The following is a 17,086-nucleotide window of genomic DNA, read 5'->3' as shown; positions in this document are numbered from 1 at the left end:
TGTTTATGAATATAGATCCATGTCTTTGTATAGTGCTATGCTTCTATGATCTTACAGGTACTTTGTGAAGCTAGGCGTGCAAGGGAGCAGGTAGCTGGGGACTATCAAAGAAGAGAGGGATCGAGTCAAAGGATTAGCGCAAGACAGAGGTTGGTCTTTCTATTCCTCTCTATCTATAATTCATAAAGGAAAAACATAAGTAGCTTTTCTCTATTTGTTTCTAAGGCAGCTGTCACACCTTAGTGGGATAGAGCAGTTCTAAATAGACACTTTTCCCTGTAACAAAATGGCGACTCCACTGGGGAAGTAATTAGTTAGTTTGTTTATCATTCTTTGTTGTTTGTTTCATAAACTTATAAGTAGCATTCAAACTGCATTTGCCATAACAAATGCAAAGTAGATAACTGCTGCTTCAATCCATCCACTGGATCTGTTTATGATTTAAACAACTGATTCACAAACTATCTGATTGCCCTTGTGATAGCTCTTAGATCCTCCTTAGATCTACCCCTGATTGTTGCATTACTGATTGCTTTTTACTCGGCCAAAAACCAAGAACTGAACTGCAAACTGTGACCCGGAACCCGAACAGAGTCTCGTTTCTGGCCCAGCGCAGGTACTGTTCAGAGATTCTGAATTTCAGCGCACTTCCCGAGTGGACAACCTGCATTGCATTTCAGATTCTCTGTGTTACAGGTGCGCTGATCAGACTAGCTCTGTGCAGTTGTGGCTTCTGTGGATCATCCTTTCCAGTTCTATTCTTGAATTTTGCTGCCTGTGATCAATATATGTCTGTTTGAAACCCCTTTTCCTTGTTGTTATTTTGCCTCCTTTGTACAAAAGAACTGTAGATGTTTTTGTGTGTTTGTTGAGTCATTTACAGTTCTCCTTTGCAAAAGTAGCATAGTCGTACTGTCGTCCTTTGATTTGAATCTGTTGCAAGTGTCGATTTCGATCGTAGGAGAAAGTTTGATTGCTGTTGATGGTCGATTATCTTGTTACTATTGCTTTTGGTCTGAATTTGTAATTTTCTAGTGTCAAGAACAAGTATTCTATTCAAAATCATAAGGTGTTGTAATCGTCTCCATTTTTTGATTTCGAAAAGAAGCTTGTTGATATTTGTCACTTGAAAAGAAATTCAGATTTGTACATCAACTTTCTTTTTAGCATCCATATACTAAGAAAGTCAAAAACAAATACATGCATGTGCATTTGCATATAGACAGTATGTTTGGCTTGATTTAGGAAAGTGCATTTACAGCGTGCTCTTTGCTCTTTGTGAAAAGATTCTGTCTTTCTTTTCCCTAGTAGCTAGGATTTTCACTGCACAAAAGAGATAAAAAGTTTGTTTATCATCTTTAGATTGCATTTTAGGAATTACATCTACATCTTGTGGTGAACCCAAAAGGCAAACTTCATAAGCAAGATCAACTTAAAATAAATTCAATGAATCTAACAACGCTTTGGAACATAACGCACAACATTTAGAGGTCTAGGCTAGAGACGTATTCCAGCGTCGTAAAGCCTGGTAACTGTTGTTCTCACTGATGGTTGGGTGATTCCTCCACTTTGAGACGATAAGTGCTAGTACGGACTTGTGCTCCCACGTACCGTCGAGTATATTTTGGGAGACCCCTATAGGCTCAAATCCTTTATCCATAGGAAGCCGTGTCTGCCACCCTATCGATCGCAATGCACTGAACACAGCATTTGGGAAGATTGACTGCTGTACCATAAAAATTATTCTGCAGTTTTGAGATTGGTTTGGTACTCCCTCTACCTAGACTTCCAGAGTATTCCCTTTCGTTCCTTTTCAGACTCCTTAACAGAAATGGTCCATCTGAGCACTTGTCACTTCAGGCTCATTAAAAATCGAAGGCGACTAGAGTCATCTTTTGTTTTTTCTCGACTCTTAAAAACTAAAAAAACAAGTTGTGTCAAAGCGTCTAAAATTTATTTTAAACGGAATATTCATTACCCTTTCCTACGTTGATCTTGGGTTGAGAAAATGGAATCCACCAACCAAGGGATTCCCCTTGGAGGAAATCCTAGTCCCTTCTCCTCTTGGGGAGATGTTGGTGCACCCCATATGGCCACATTGTCGCTTCCAATACTGACAATTGGTTTGCCTGTATGGCTCTTCTCAACCTCTATCGTTCAGAACACCACAATTCCTGAACAATCGAATCAGCAATTAGACAAGTCCAGAGTTACCCACCAACCTTCTATTTCCTCTAATTCTTCCTCTCCTCCTTCCTCTTCACTTGATGGGGCTAGTAAAGCCAAAAGTCAAGTACCTAAGGAGAAGAAGGAAAAGAAGAAGAAAGAGAAGAAGAATAAGGAGCCAAAAGCGAATGGGGGCAAACGAGTGTTGTCTAACGAAAATCCACACACTGCACCGACCAGGCCTAAATCGCCATGTGTCATTTTCAAAGGAGACCACTATCACAGAGATTGTCCTTGCATCCCTCGGATCTTAAGGGACTGGTCTCCTCGTTTGCACAACCCGGTGTCGTCAACCTCTGATGATCATGTTGAAAACACACCGTCAACTAGTGAAAGTGAAACCCCAGGACAAAAAGGAAAATATAGATTTCCTTGTAAACTGTGCGAAGGCGATCATGCCGTCCACCGTTGTCCCTTCTTAGATGAAGCTAAAAGAGTTTTGGATGATCGTCCGGTTTCACCGTTACGACTTCCTCCTGGATATAAAAAACTCTTGCCGAGTCCGTCACTAGTTGAAAATCTGGCTGGCCCGTCCAGGTGGTCGGCCGAAGCACCTATCATTGAGGATAAACCATCTGAATCCATGCCAGACGAAAGTCAAAAGGTCGAGGCGGCAGTTGACCCGGTCTTGCCTTCAGAGGTTCCATCTTCAGATGATACAGTCACTGAAGAGAACAAGGATGACACCGTCCAAATTCTTTTTATAAGCACAGACTCCAACAAACATGGGGGCAATTTACCCATTCCTTTACCGCAGGAAGGAAGTTCGTTAGAGTCATACTCGGCCATCTATTCGGTCCCACCTCCAAGCAACCTAGTTGTCTCCTTCGACTGGAATCAACTAGGCAGACCCCGTTTACCGGCCAGTATACCATTCCAGATTATTGTTCAAATATATAGAATGGTTATGGCTGGTACCATCATAGATGAGGGAACTTCTGTGAGTATCCTTTCCTCAACTACTTGGAAAGTGCTTGGTTCGCCATCGCTTTTGCCTGAGATGAGAAATCTAACAGGTTTTGATAAAGGAACTAGTCGACCATTAGGGATCCTTCCCAATGTGCCCATAACATTGAGAGGGAAAACCATTCACATGAACGTAATGGTAGTTCAAGGACCCCTGGATTACAATCTACTCCTTAGACGAGACTATATTTATTGCATGGGAGCAATTGTCTCCTCACTCTTTAGAGTAATGTATTTTCTGCACGAAGGAAGAGTGGTCAAGCTCGTGGACCAGCTTTCATTTCCCGGATCACGCATAGCAAATAGTCATATACCATCCCTAAATGGTCTTTTCACACAAGAAATGTCTCAATCTCCAGTCCATCCTCCCGATGAGCGCGAGTGATTTGGGGGGACATGACTGAAACCCAGGGGGCATGCACCCTGGTCTACTTCGGCAGGAAAGCTTCGGGTATAGGGTAGGTTTCCACGAGACAATATGACTAGTCTGTACTCCCGTCCGTGATTGGAAGAGGGGATTATTCTAGAACAAGATTCTCTTGTCAAAGTTATATGAGTGGAGTAGCCTCCTTCACTCACCTTTGTTTATCTCGGTAGACATCGCCGAAGAAGTGTTTTGTTTGCGCTGTGAATAGAACAATCTTTGGGTAACCTGTAAGAGGTAGGCCTCTTTCGGTAAAACAAATGTTTTAACGGACTAAAGAAGGGGTAACCTTGAAACTCTGTTTTATACCTGGGGGCATGCAAACCTTTTCGAGTGCAAGCAAAGAGTGATCATTTATCTGTTTTTTTGGATTGGTCGTTTCCTAACTTGCATAAAGGAAGGATGTGGGGCAAAACTCTAAAAGTTGTTGTTTCATATGAGACATTCTTATCACACGACTAGATTAATCAAGCAGTTTTAGCACATAGTTCAAGCTCGTTAAAAAAAATAAACATAAGACATGAGCAAATGTTTCCACCCACGTTTAAGCTCATTAAAAAATGAACTATTCCCTGGTAAATAACCATCGTGAATGTAGTACTTCAGCCGTTAAAGCCTTGGTCGTGTTTGCACTGTCACCTCCACTTTTTCATTGGCCGATCATTCACCTCCATTTGATTGTTTACCCATTTTGAGGAACAACTGTGAAGAGTGATTTCACTAGTCATCCTTGTGACACTGCCGTGATTGGAAATTCCAAACCTTACCTAGAATCAGCTGCTACCCGTTTTATCACTCGTTCCTCAAAAGACGAGTCTCCTTTAAGCTCTTTTCAACTGACTCATAAAATATGAAAAGATTGTCGAGCCATTGGCCTCTCCAGCTCGTTAAAGTGACAGGAAGTGCTATCCCTCCTCTAGATTTTAATCTTTTTGGACCCGAGGGATTATTACACAAAAAGATCGAGCGTTTGTTTTGTTCGGCTCGTTAAAAGTATTGAAAATCCATCCCTTCTGTATTGTTTTATACTTTTTCGGACTTAAGGGATTAGATGAAGAAAAAGGAACTTTGGAGTTACCTTTACATTCCTTTTCAGACTCTCTAAAATTGAAAAGGACTGAGTTATCTTTGTCGTTAAACTCGTTAAAAAGATTAATAGCGACAAACTTGTCTATAGACGAGAACGAGTTTCACTATCGCTAGGCTCGTTAAAACATACCGATGGGTTTTCCCGAAGGGAAAATTATAGAACAAGCATATGTTATCCTACTCAAGCTTGACAAAAATAAAGAGGTACTGGTCAGCAATGACTGGGGAAAAATTGGGAAGAAAACTCAAAGAAACTTTATTGGTAGCAAGTCGCTCTTGAACATGACACTTCCGCTCCATGTCCGAGTCGGGTTGGGTTGTTTCATTTACCGGTCACATCACCATGGTCACACCATACCATCCACATTTGGGGTTAATGCTACCAATCCATCACATCAGTGTCACCGATATGTTCAAGAGAAGTCATTCAGAGAATTCACCTGTGTCTCACCCACTATCATACATTATACTCCATTCTTTCATGACCGTCACCCTGAACCTTATATCACCAGATCATTTTCACCTCCATTAAAATCATTTGCTCCATTCCATGTCATTGGTGTGGGATTCATTAAGGCCCTCCTGTGACGGATCACTTCTTGTCGACATCAGCTCATTATCCAAGAAGCTGATCTAGGAACACCCCATTCAGTACTTTGAAGCTTGCATGCCTCAATGGCAAGTTTCTCACTTCTGGCGACAGGTTTACATCAATGACCTTCGACCGAAAGATTTTGCATGGTGTTCGACGCCAAGTTCTTTATTCACACCACGTGAATTGTACTGCAGTACCTTGAGGGTCATTATCATTATCGGTGATTCCTCTCGCACTTGTTAATAGTTTACATCATTGACTGGTAATCAAGTGATGTCTTTCCATGTTCGACTTCAGAACATTTCTCACATGGATCGACTTGTACTTTGAGTGAAGATCGGACGAGATTGAAGACCCTGGATCTAGTTTCATCCATCCGGGCTGCGATATATATTCAGGGAAATAAAGACATTAAATGTAAATCATTGCAGCACAGATAATCATCCTATCAAAAGGATGATGGCTCTATCAGAATCATCAGTCTACACTCAGACGGTTGTCTATCCTATGTACATGAAAATGAATTTATAAAGTTGAGCATGGGACTGCCCGCCTCAGCTAGATCATGAAAATATTATGAAGATAATGTATTGTATTGTATATTATTACAGGTCTCCTCCCAGCATTGAAAGAACTTCGGATCCTCATAATAAAGCATTTCACCCGACACCAAAAGGTTAACGGCCTCATACTTTAGGGGGCAACTGTTATAGACATTTTTGTGCCCTACAACCCCAAGCATGAAATGTCCATGAACCAAGGGCTCCTAAGTCCCTAAAAGTGTTGTTCTAACCCATAAAGGAACAAGGTCAACAGATTACATCTTCTCCCAGAAGTTCTCGATGAAAAACTACTCAAAATTGGTCAAAACAGGTTCATTGCAGCTGCTCCACTGGCTAGGTGCGTTGCATCTCACCCAAATACATTGTGAGGGTGCATTGCATTTCAAAAGTCCCTTCTGTGGGGTGCGATGGGAGAGAAATGACAAATGGTAGTGTCATTCCGCGAGGTGGAGAGGCAATGGAAGCTTCCATAATCTTCTCCTGTGACACTTGCCTCACTGAATTCGACCAAGGATGAGTAAGAGGCCCTCAGTCTCCAAGTGGAAGCAAGAACTGTCAAAGAGAAACACTAATCAAATCACAAGCTGACTCATCCCCCTTACAGATATCTATATATGGATCCCTCATCCCAGAGATCAAGAGGCTGGAATTTTGCATATTGTAAGGAATTGTTGTTGGTTTCTAGAGACAAACATCATATTGTTGGGTGATCTAAGCTTTGTTTGAGGTGAAGAGGGGCTTCTTTGCTGGGAGGTTGATGCTAGGTCAGAACAACTGGTTGTAACTCCTCCTGGATCTTTTCTTGTTTATCAATAAAAGCTATTTGAGTTTTCCTCCATGCTTTTGTATCATTGATGCTTGTTACATTTGTATGGTAAATTTACATCTGATCCTAGATTGTTTATGAATATATATCCATGTCTTTGTATAGTGCTATGCTTCTGTGATCTTACAGGTACTTTGTGAAGCTGGGCGTTCAAGGGAGCAGGTAGCTGGGGACTATCAAAGAAGAGAGGGATCGAATCAAAGGATTAGCGCAAGACAGAGGTTGGTCTTTCTATTCCTCTCTATCTATAATTCATAAAGGAAAAACATAAGTATCTTTTCTCTGTTTGTTTCTAAGGCAGCTGTCACACCTTAGTGGGATAGAGAAGTTCTAAATTGACACTTTTCCCTGTAACATGCATGTCATGCACTTGCACTCATTTTTGTTCTGTGGACGCTTGTAAGCTCGAAGTGTGTCTGTCTTCATTGTTGTATCTTTCACAGCTATTGGTCCGCATGACCGTGTTGCTCACAAACCATGCCTTCACCAACATGGGTCAACCAATGCATCGGTGGCTGCATTGGAAGTATTACTTCACGTGATCAAGCCCATGCACCATTAGATTATGAGTAGGAGTAGCATTTTCTTTCAGTCTGCTTGCTTGGAAGCTTGTTTGCTTTCTTGATTTGCATGTTTGTTTGTCTGCTTGCTTGTTTGCTTACTCACTTTTCTTTTGCATTTACTTCTACTTCTACTTTTCTTTGTTGTTTGTTTGTTTGTTTTCGTTCATAGGTTAGTTTCACATGAAACCATGCATGACTCTTGAAACAGGTTGCGTAAAGCACAAGAGGCCTTGTGCAGCTATCACTACTTTGTTATATGCCATCCTACCTCTATATGAAGAACTTTTTCCTTTTAGTCCATGATACGTTGATGGAAAATACGTATTGTTCGAAGTGAACCTTGGTGAAAACATAACGCTTGCACGCTAACTAGTGTCACCTACTCTAGTCGGTTGTTTTTGGGTTAACCCTTATCGGCTTAGTCAAGTAGAGTAAGGTGAGGGGGGAAACCTTAACAGACACGTTAGAGGTATGATAAACTACTTCTCTATAGGAAAAACCTCTTCCTCTCTCAATAAGTTGGGATCCCTCTTCCACCTCTAAAATGAATAAGTGTTATGCACAGTTATGAAAAAATGAAAAATGAAAAATTTCAAAAAAAATGAAAAATGAATAAGAAGAAATAAGTGAAAGGATTCTTCCGTAGAGAGGTGATGCAAGTAACTCTGCCGGGGTACTAACCAAGCTCGTTAGTAGCGGAGCCATGCTTATGTTCCTTTGTGACTATGTCGAGGTATTGTCTAGGCTTGCTGGTAGTGAAGCAACACCAGAGATGAAACTAAGACTCTAATGACTATACTGCTTGTGCATCAATATACCCCTCAACCCCAATCGAAACAACTGTGTTTCCTTGGCTTGGAATGTGTGTCACTTGACCAAGAGCTTGGCAGATGCTACATCTTACAATCAAGCTAGTGTGGAAACCAAGACTAGCTAAGAACCGAACAATACTTCCGAAGGTGTTAGACTTGCTTTTCATGAACAAGGTCCATTTAGAGAGTTGGATTTCTACCAGTGTGTCACCAAGTGTTGTAGCAGCTACAACCACCCTCCAAAATTTTGCCTTAGCTTCGTTTTGGAGCCTCCCTACCAACCTTTCACAGAAGCATGTCTTGCTTCGTCAAGTACACAAGCTTTAGTGTTTTTCTTGTAGAATTATAGCCTATCCATCAGATCTTGTTGCATTCCCCTCACAGGTTGTTCTTCCAGACTTGGTCTAGCTGCAGGCTGAGTAGCTCCCTCAAGAAATTGCATAATTCTAGAGGGAAACCAGCTTCCCTCCAGAAATTGTGGAACTCTATCTAGCACCCTGCTGGGCTCTAGAATTGCACAAATCTGTCAGCCAAGCTTCACCCAGAAAATTGTGCAATTCCTCCTAGCAGGGCTACTAAGTCCATAAATTGTGTAATTATGGGCAGCAGTCAGCTGCTCTACCTAGAAATTGTGCAACCCCTTTGGGAAGCTAGCCCAGCTCCCTCCCAGAAATGCATATTTTTTCCTCTGAGAAGAGCAAACTATTGCATGTGTAGTTGAGTTGACTGGTTCCCTCCAGGACCAATCAAAACTGATTTTCATGCATGGCCTGCTCCTCCTAAGGTAGCATGCAATGGCATCCCTTGCTTTAGGGATCTATTTTTAGCAGCTTAAGGTTACATGCAAAGATCATTTCAGAAACCTCCCACCAAGTGTAGCTTTCCCTAGATTTGTGGCATGTGCATCACAACCTTGATTTTATCGAAACTCATCAACCAGATGCTGCAGAGCTCATTCCTCACATCGATCTTGCAGCTCTGACATCCCACATTGCATCTAGGAGTCGTCGGCACATTTAGCTCAATTGTTTTGGGGTAAGCCCTCTTTTCATGTTTCGCACTCTGTTTATAGCACCTTTTTTGTTTCTCTTCGTATTAATGTTGTCTTCTTAATTTCAGTGAGCACTTTTTGTCATTTTGTTACATACTAGATTGTACTAGCATTGTTTCGGTTTTTGTTAACATCTCACTGCTATTGCATGCATGACATTGTTTTTGCACGGACGGTCACCATTGCGGCGACTCACTTTACACACATGTATGCCTTCCCATTTCCTAAATCTTGCACTTGTTGTTTGCATGAATGATCATTCACTCTTTTTTTCACTCATTTCACCATGCATTCAGACTTCTCATGTTTCTAGTCGCCCATCGGCCATACTGGGCAGCCTTGGCTCTGACCGTGCCTTGCCCAGCTAGCACTGCACATTTCTAGAAGCGAAGGCTCTACCTTCCCTCCAAATATTGTGCAAGCCTAGCGAGTCACTGACCTCCAGGCTTGCATTGCGCAATTCTTGGAGGCAGTGTCCCATTAGCCCTAGAAACTGCGCAATGCAATTTGCTGCTTACATGTCACTACTGACTGAAGTTACTCATTGCGTAGTTTCAATCCTCAATAGGTCAAGTTGGATTGTGCATTGCACGGTTCCAGCAGTCAGTCAGCCTCCCAACAACCTAGACCATGCCTTGCATAGTTTTGGCAGTCAGTCTCCCGACCTCCCGCAGAAATTGCGCAACCTTCATGATCAGTCACACAGGTATGTTGCAAGTTAGTTTTCAAGTTTGTTAGGGTTTTTGTCTGAAAAATTTCTTTCCATGAGTGTTTCTATGTATACAGGCATCACAAGTGTTTATCTGTCTCTCAGCAGCACAATTACAATGGCCTTCAAGAGAGCAGAGTCAAAGGACACCATTGGGAGCACAACTTGGGTTGCAGCCAAGCAAGTGCCTACGAGCTTGCCTACCTATGAAGACATCAAGTTGTTCATGGACAAGGACATCAAGATAACATGGCAGTAGCATCACAGAGAGCAGCACCATCAGAAGCTGTAGAAGGTAGCACACCTGCACGCAACGAATGCAAGAGGAATGATGTTGAAAACACAGAGGTGGAACAAAGTTGAAGCTTGAGTAGATCCACTTTTGATGAAAGCAACTTTGGAGACTCAGGGTATGAGGTGATAGCACGAAATGAATATCACGTGAAGACAGAGAAGGGAACAAATAAGGAGTTGCATGTGCTAAAGCAACAACTCAAGGAAGAATAGGAGCTTCATAGACAAGAGAATGATGTGCATCAGGAATAGGTATAGCGGGGGGTGCAACATGCACTCACGAATGAAACTATGCCAATACAAGTTATAGAACCATCCCAATAGCTGGCACAAAGAAGACATGGTGAGCAGTGTTGTTGATAACATGTAAGGGAATTCAGCAGCATGCATGTCATTGTGTGCATGAATGCGATCTAACCCATTTGGCACACTCGTCGAGGCAAATATAAGAATAATGTCTGACTAGAGCTGAACATGCAGTTGACAGTTGATGCGCATGACCACCAACACACTGGAATATCATCACAGACACTATGCATCAGTGTGCTGTCGGTTTGGACACACCCAAGAAGACCGTGCGCATGTTAGTAGATGAATTGGATAGAGGAGCCACACCAATACACCAAGATGCAATGGAGGCAAGATCTCACTTCAGCAAGATGTCTCCTTGGAGCACATGCACATCAGCATGGATGACCAAGCTTGGCATCAGCTCACCACCTTCACCATCACAATGGGCTGAGTGTCAATGATGTCTTGCATGGCTTGCTCAATCCATTTTGTCTCACATGGGCACATGTGCATTGTAATGTAATGTCTTGTCAAGTGGAAGTTCAAGTGTTGATAGTTGGATGTAATAGTCATAGAGTAAATGAAGAGTCACGAGGGTAGATGAACTGTCACAAAGGGAAATGTCAAGGGTCACCCCACCCTTTGCTATAAATAGAACCTCATAACTCATTGTAAAGGCTTTTGGTTAGCCAAGCTTCCGATAAGACTATCTTAGAGAGAGCTTGGGGAGTATTGTAATGAGCCTTGGCTTCTTCATTGCGCAGAGCTAGTATATCTCTTTGGAGGAGCAGGCAGTTGTGGCTATAATGTTCTGCTACCAGAACTAGTGGCTAGACATGGATGTATTGAATGACTGGAACTTACACTTGTTAATATAATAGAGACAAAACTTTTCATACATATGTTGTATTGTATTGTATGCTATCTGGTCTACTCTAGATGATATATGTATTCGTTTTCTTACGCATGCATGTATGGAATTTTTTGTGTATGTATGTATGAATCTTTCTGAAATGTGTTGTTGGTTTAACCATCACTTTGGATTTCTAGCTAACTTGCCTTCCATGTTGTGATGCATCTTTGCTCATGTGTTCCCTTCTTAACTCCATGCTATCACAGTTTTCCAAGGGGCGCACTCATCTCAACCCCCGTGTGTTTGAACCTCTCATGCACCTTCCTTGGCTTGTTGCAACTGTCACACCCTTGCTACCAATAGAGACACCTTACTTGCATCTGTGCAAACTCGCGGTCAAGGCATTACTGTACGACCCACTGCTGGGACTCCTACACCAAACGGTCTGAGGTCTAAATGGGACTTCTTACCGGGGAGATCCCCTTACATGTTGGCAGGTCCAGCACCGTCAACAGAAAAATAGAAGAAAAACATTCACACATAGATACATTAAGATTGGTAGTAGACCAAGGAAAAACCAACTATGGGGAAACCCCTTTCAAATTATTCTTCTTATTAGATTTTCATCGGACGATTCAATAAAAGAGAGTATAATGATCCATATCTTCATCCAAAAAACTATCCAGCAAAAAAACCTACACAATATCCATGAAATGAGCCCAACAATGCTTATCCTCAAAAATATGATTCTGAAGCTTGTAGTGAATTGTCCCTATCTGCGGTCAATTGTTGAATACTGTGGTAATTGAGTGAAATATTCGAAAAACTAAAATTTCATCATTTAGGTCTTAGTTGCATGAAGGCGGAGTCATGTGTGTGACTGGGAAGGTTCCACTCACTCCCTAGAGCCTATAAGCCAACAACTGCAGTCTGCAACTGAGACTCAAAAACCTTAGATTCCAGTCACACAGAGGTTGAGTTGTGTTTGAAACTGAGATTCTTCGGTTGCATAGATGAACCTGCTAGAAAGCAACTGTGGTTGAGTTCTTCATGTGACACGCCTATGCCTGAGGCCCAAAACCCTAAAACAAATATGTGAGCTTTAGACACTACAATTTTGTCTTCGAGTGAACCTATTCCTCTACAGACGAGCCTCAAACCTATGCGAACCAAAAACCAAGATAGAAAGAGTGTCTCATCAAGATATCCAAATGAAGTAGAGGACACTTGTATTTATATCCTTCCAAGGGTGTCCAATTTTCTTTAGGTCCAACCTAATCAAATATGCACATCAGTACTTATAATTCAAAAGTACACTTTCCCTTATCCATTTTGAGTGATATTTAGGTATATTTTAGTCCTCTCGAAAAGAGGATTTCAATGCAATCATTGTCTCCATAAATTTAGTTGTCCAAAGTGGAATTTGAACACAGTTTCATATTTTAACACTCCCTCTCACCTAGGGATAATTCCACTTACATCATGTCACGTGTATCTTGTCATCAGATCTTATCCAATCTCAAGTATCGCATCATCACATATCATCATTTTTCATCCTTCTCATATGCTAAACATTCTTGAATCTAAAAGAATAATAATTTTACATCAGAGGGGAGCTCAATCTACCACCCTCTATCCATCAGGGAGCCACTACTACCACCCAAAATATCTACCAGTGGGGATCCTAATGTTACCTCCCCGGAAATATCAGAGGGGAGCCAAATCTACAACATACATCATCATCATAGAGAATATCATGAGGGAGAATATCTCAACCTAGAACCACATCGGGGAGCACATCTCAACCCAGAATCTCATGGGGGAGCTAAACATCTACAACCCCATATTGAGCAATAGGTGATATAGGGGAGCTACTACTCAACCCATCCTATTGCCTATTAATCTTCCCAACAATGGACCTCAAGAGTCATGAATTAGAACACCTGCATCATAATCATCTTTGGTTGTACATCCCCAAGTACATTGTCAACTCATTGTCCATACGAGGAGCAGTATTCCCAACAAGCCCTTCTTAGGGGTATGATGTGAACTGGGGTATACTCTGCAAAGACCAAGATAGGGGAGAACAATCTCCATCATATGGTAATATATAGGGGAGAAACATCTACAACCCTAATTTCTAGATATCCCTCAACCCTAGGAGCCCTCCATCTCAATTCCACACCCTGGGAGCTCAAACAGGGGGGAAGAGATGACTCAGTGTCCTTGACCAGTGATGCTCTCTATAGATCAACAACATTTCATCGTGCTCATATCTGGTAATAATCATGTCTCAATAGAAGTTGTCTCCTATTCATACAAAACATCAAATCAAATATCATATTAGAAATAAAATATACAAATCATAAAAAGGATACCATAGTCATCATACTCTCAAGGAGGTGCCAACCACAAGCCTAAGCTTGTCTTGTACAACAACACTGTCTCAATAAAGGTATCTCAGTCCTTGCTATATATGGGATTCTATGCCAATCAGGTCCACTTATTATTATCACAATTTATCCGTGTCATATTCAGAACCTGTTCAAACAACTTTCTAAGCCTTTTTATCTTGCCTCATAATTGGTCATGTTAGCCACATCGTAATCAACCTCAGTTGTACTTAAAGCTATGAACTTCTCATTCAAAATTATCATGTCGGATATCATACTAAGGAAACACTCAAATGTGCTCATCTCATCAATACCAATCCAATCATCATTAGTACATCCAAGTAGTCACATATCAGAGAAAGAATTTCTTAGACAAAAAATAGATCATCCTATGAAAATATCTTGAAGGGTGCTTGGTGGAAACTCAATGCGTATGAATTTACTCATGTTTTATGCACAACATTTATACAAACCTATGTTCACACAAAACATCAATGCTTCAATCAGCTATCAATTGCCAAATTAGGTTCAACAATATCTCTTAATAACTTCTTAAAAGTCAATCTGAGTGTCCAAGGATTTGCATTTCCATTTTCCAAAAAATCTTCAATAACCTTGCAATGCATATTTTATTTTCCTAGCTTTAGGATGAGATACGTCTTGCCATGATTCTTCATTTCGAACTTCGGAGGCCATCTCCCTCTTACTTTGATCATCATAGACTCATTCCCTGTCATTATATAAAACAAAAATCAAATTTATACCTTAGACCCCTTTTGAAGTAGAGGTTCAAATCAACACATCTTCTTGGCTTTACTGGGTAATTTTCAATGCAAACATACCCAACTTGGGGAGCTTGCTTCATACAATGCTTTCTACAAATATACCACTTTACCAAACCAATATGCTTAGCCTTACATAAATCAAGATGTGCAATCAAATCAACTAATTTAGATTATCAAAGTTTAGATACCAAATCAAAACTAATATCAAAGACATCAATGTCACTGTAAAAAATTCTTTGGACCAAGTTGCAGGTAGAACTCGCATCCAAATATCAAGTTATGAATTTATCTATTATCATGCCAACAAGTTTCCATTTACCAAGAAATATCAAACCAAACTTTATTGTGCCATCCTCATGATCATAATATAATTTACTAGATGCAAATGCATATACCAATGATAAGTCATGCAGGTTCCATCCATTTATTATGAGATTACTTCATACTGAATAATAACTGTCAATACTTGAACCATTGTGTCAAAGCTAATGATGTCAACACATAATACCAATAGAATTCACTGAAAGATACTATGCCCATTTAGCATTATTATCAAGGAAAATCACTAGTTGTCCAATCAAATCATTAGTCATCATGTGAAATCCAAATTTCCTATCACAGAGAAATCTGTAACCCAAAACATATCACAACATCAAGTCAAAGTTCTAAACCATTATCAATCATCAAGTCAAATACTTCTTATCTATATAAACCAGCCAAAATCATAATGACATATTGATATTCATAAATTGTTCACTTGGAAACATAACTTTAGTCAACACATTCACATCAAAACTTCCATGCAAATAGAACTTCCAGTTTTCTACTCCATGTCTGTAGGACTATCATCCTTTAGTTAAACTTATAATTTAATACACAAGGATTTAGTTTTGTGACCTATATGCACACCAACACCCATAGGATTTCTTCAATGTGAATGAGAGGCTTAGAGTCACACCCTTGAGCTTACTTCCATGTGGCTGAGGCTTAGAATAAGGGAAAACTCTCTCTTCTCCAATCATAATTTTTCTGCAGACCAACAATATAAGATATTTGTCTATTCATGCCAATAAAGCATATGATAATAGGAGTAAGGGATATTATTGAGAGAATCACCCTCTGAATGAGAATCCACTTCAGTCATCTTCATTTAAGTCATCAACCTATCTATAATATTGTCATTCATCAACAGATCTATTAGATTGTAAACTCAAACTATATCATATGTTTATCATGATCATATCATGTTAGCATCAACTAATTCACCATTATATCATGACATCAATATTTCATCAAGGGTTAGTGTCAAATAGCTAATGGGAGTATACTTCAAGAGTCATGATCGCAACATGATTTATTTGTCATATAACTCAATCCATCAAGTCAGGGCATTCAATTTTAGCATATGCCATAATTACTAAACACATCAAAACATAACCATGGTAAAAAAAATATCATGAATATCAATCTCATTGTTATACTTCTATCATCATGGCTACCATGCTTTTCACAAACAATATCAATAGTGTCAAGTTACCATCTACTAGAATCTAGGTGCTAGCCTTCTTTATGGAATCAAGATATTCAAAATGATAGATTCTAGCCAAACATCAACTACACCACTATATCAAATATCAATATTAAGTAGCTTCATAAAATCAAGAAGTAGATCATGTCTAAAAGATAAGATACATGTTTACTACCAAGAGAAACATTTCATCATATATATCATGCATACAGGAGAAATTTTTGAAGGTGATATACTCAATTTACCTTAGGGATTACCTTGCCATCCATATTGAAACAACACTATACATACCTTGCAGTGTTTAGATACCTGTGTAAATTCTCATTTTATACAAGCAACTTGTAGCACTTTTTCACCTTTTCATCAAGTGCGTCTTTACCTTTTCCAATGTTAGTTCTTCTCTTCCTGCAGTAGCCATCTTTCCTGCATCTCAGATGATCCTTAAGAAGGATCCACTTTTCATATCTCATCAAGAGGTTAGAGGAATCCAAATAATATACATGCATGAAGTATAAGTAATAATAAAAACAATAATCATATCCATATGTATAAAAAAAAATACATAAAGGATCATCATAAATCAAAAAATCCTTATCTTCAATGAGAGGTGATCATCATGAACTAACCTTTAAGAGCCATCATTGTCCATTGCCCATATGGAAATATTTCCTTCACTAATTCAACCAAATTCATCAGAAAATAGGACTAATAGAGACTATCCCATCTAGGGCTTCATCAATTCTAACACAAGTGCTTGAGCATCTTCACATTGACCATACTAGGGTTTCTAGATTTCATATCTCAAATATTTTCCATAAACCAGGGTTTTTATAGACATTTTTGGGCACTGCAACCCCAATCATAAATGTCCATAAACCAAGGGCTCTTAAGTCCCTAAAAGTGTTGTTCCAACCTCTAAATGAACAAGGTCAACTGATTACATCTTCTCCCAGAAGTTCTCCATGAAAAACTGCTAAGAACTGGTCAAAACTGGACCATCTCACCTGCTCCATGGTCAAAGTGCGCTGCATCCCACCTAAATAGACACAAGAGGTGCAATGCATCTTGAAAAGCCCTTCTATGGGGTGTGATGGGTGACAGTGGACAAATGGCAGGGT

This window comes from Pinus tabuliformis, chromosome 2_2 (genome assembly GCF_031772625.1).
Source record: "Pinus tabuliformis cultivar Carrire ecotype Pingquan chromosome 2_2, CPIR1, whole genome shotgun sequence".
Taxonomy (NCBI): Eukaryota; Viridiplantae; Streptophyta; class Pinopsida; order Pinales; family Pinaceae; genus Pinus; species Pinus tabuliformis.
The sequence above is the reverse complement of the archived record's forward strand: the minus strand, read 5'-3'. Positions refer to the sequence as shown.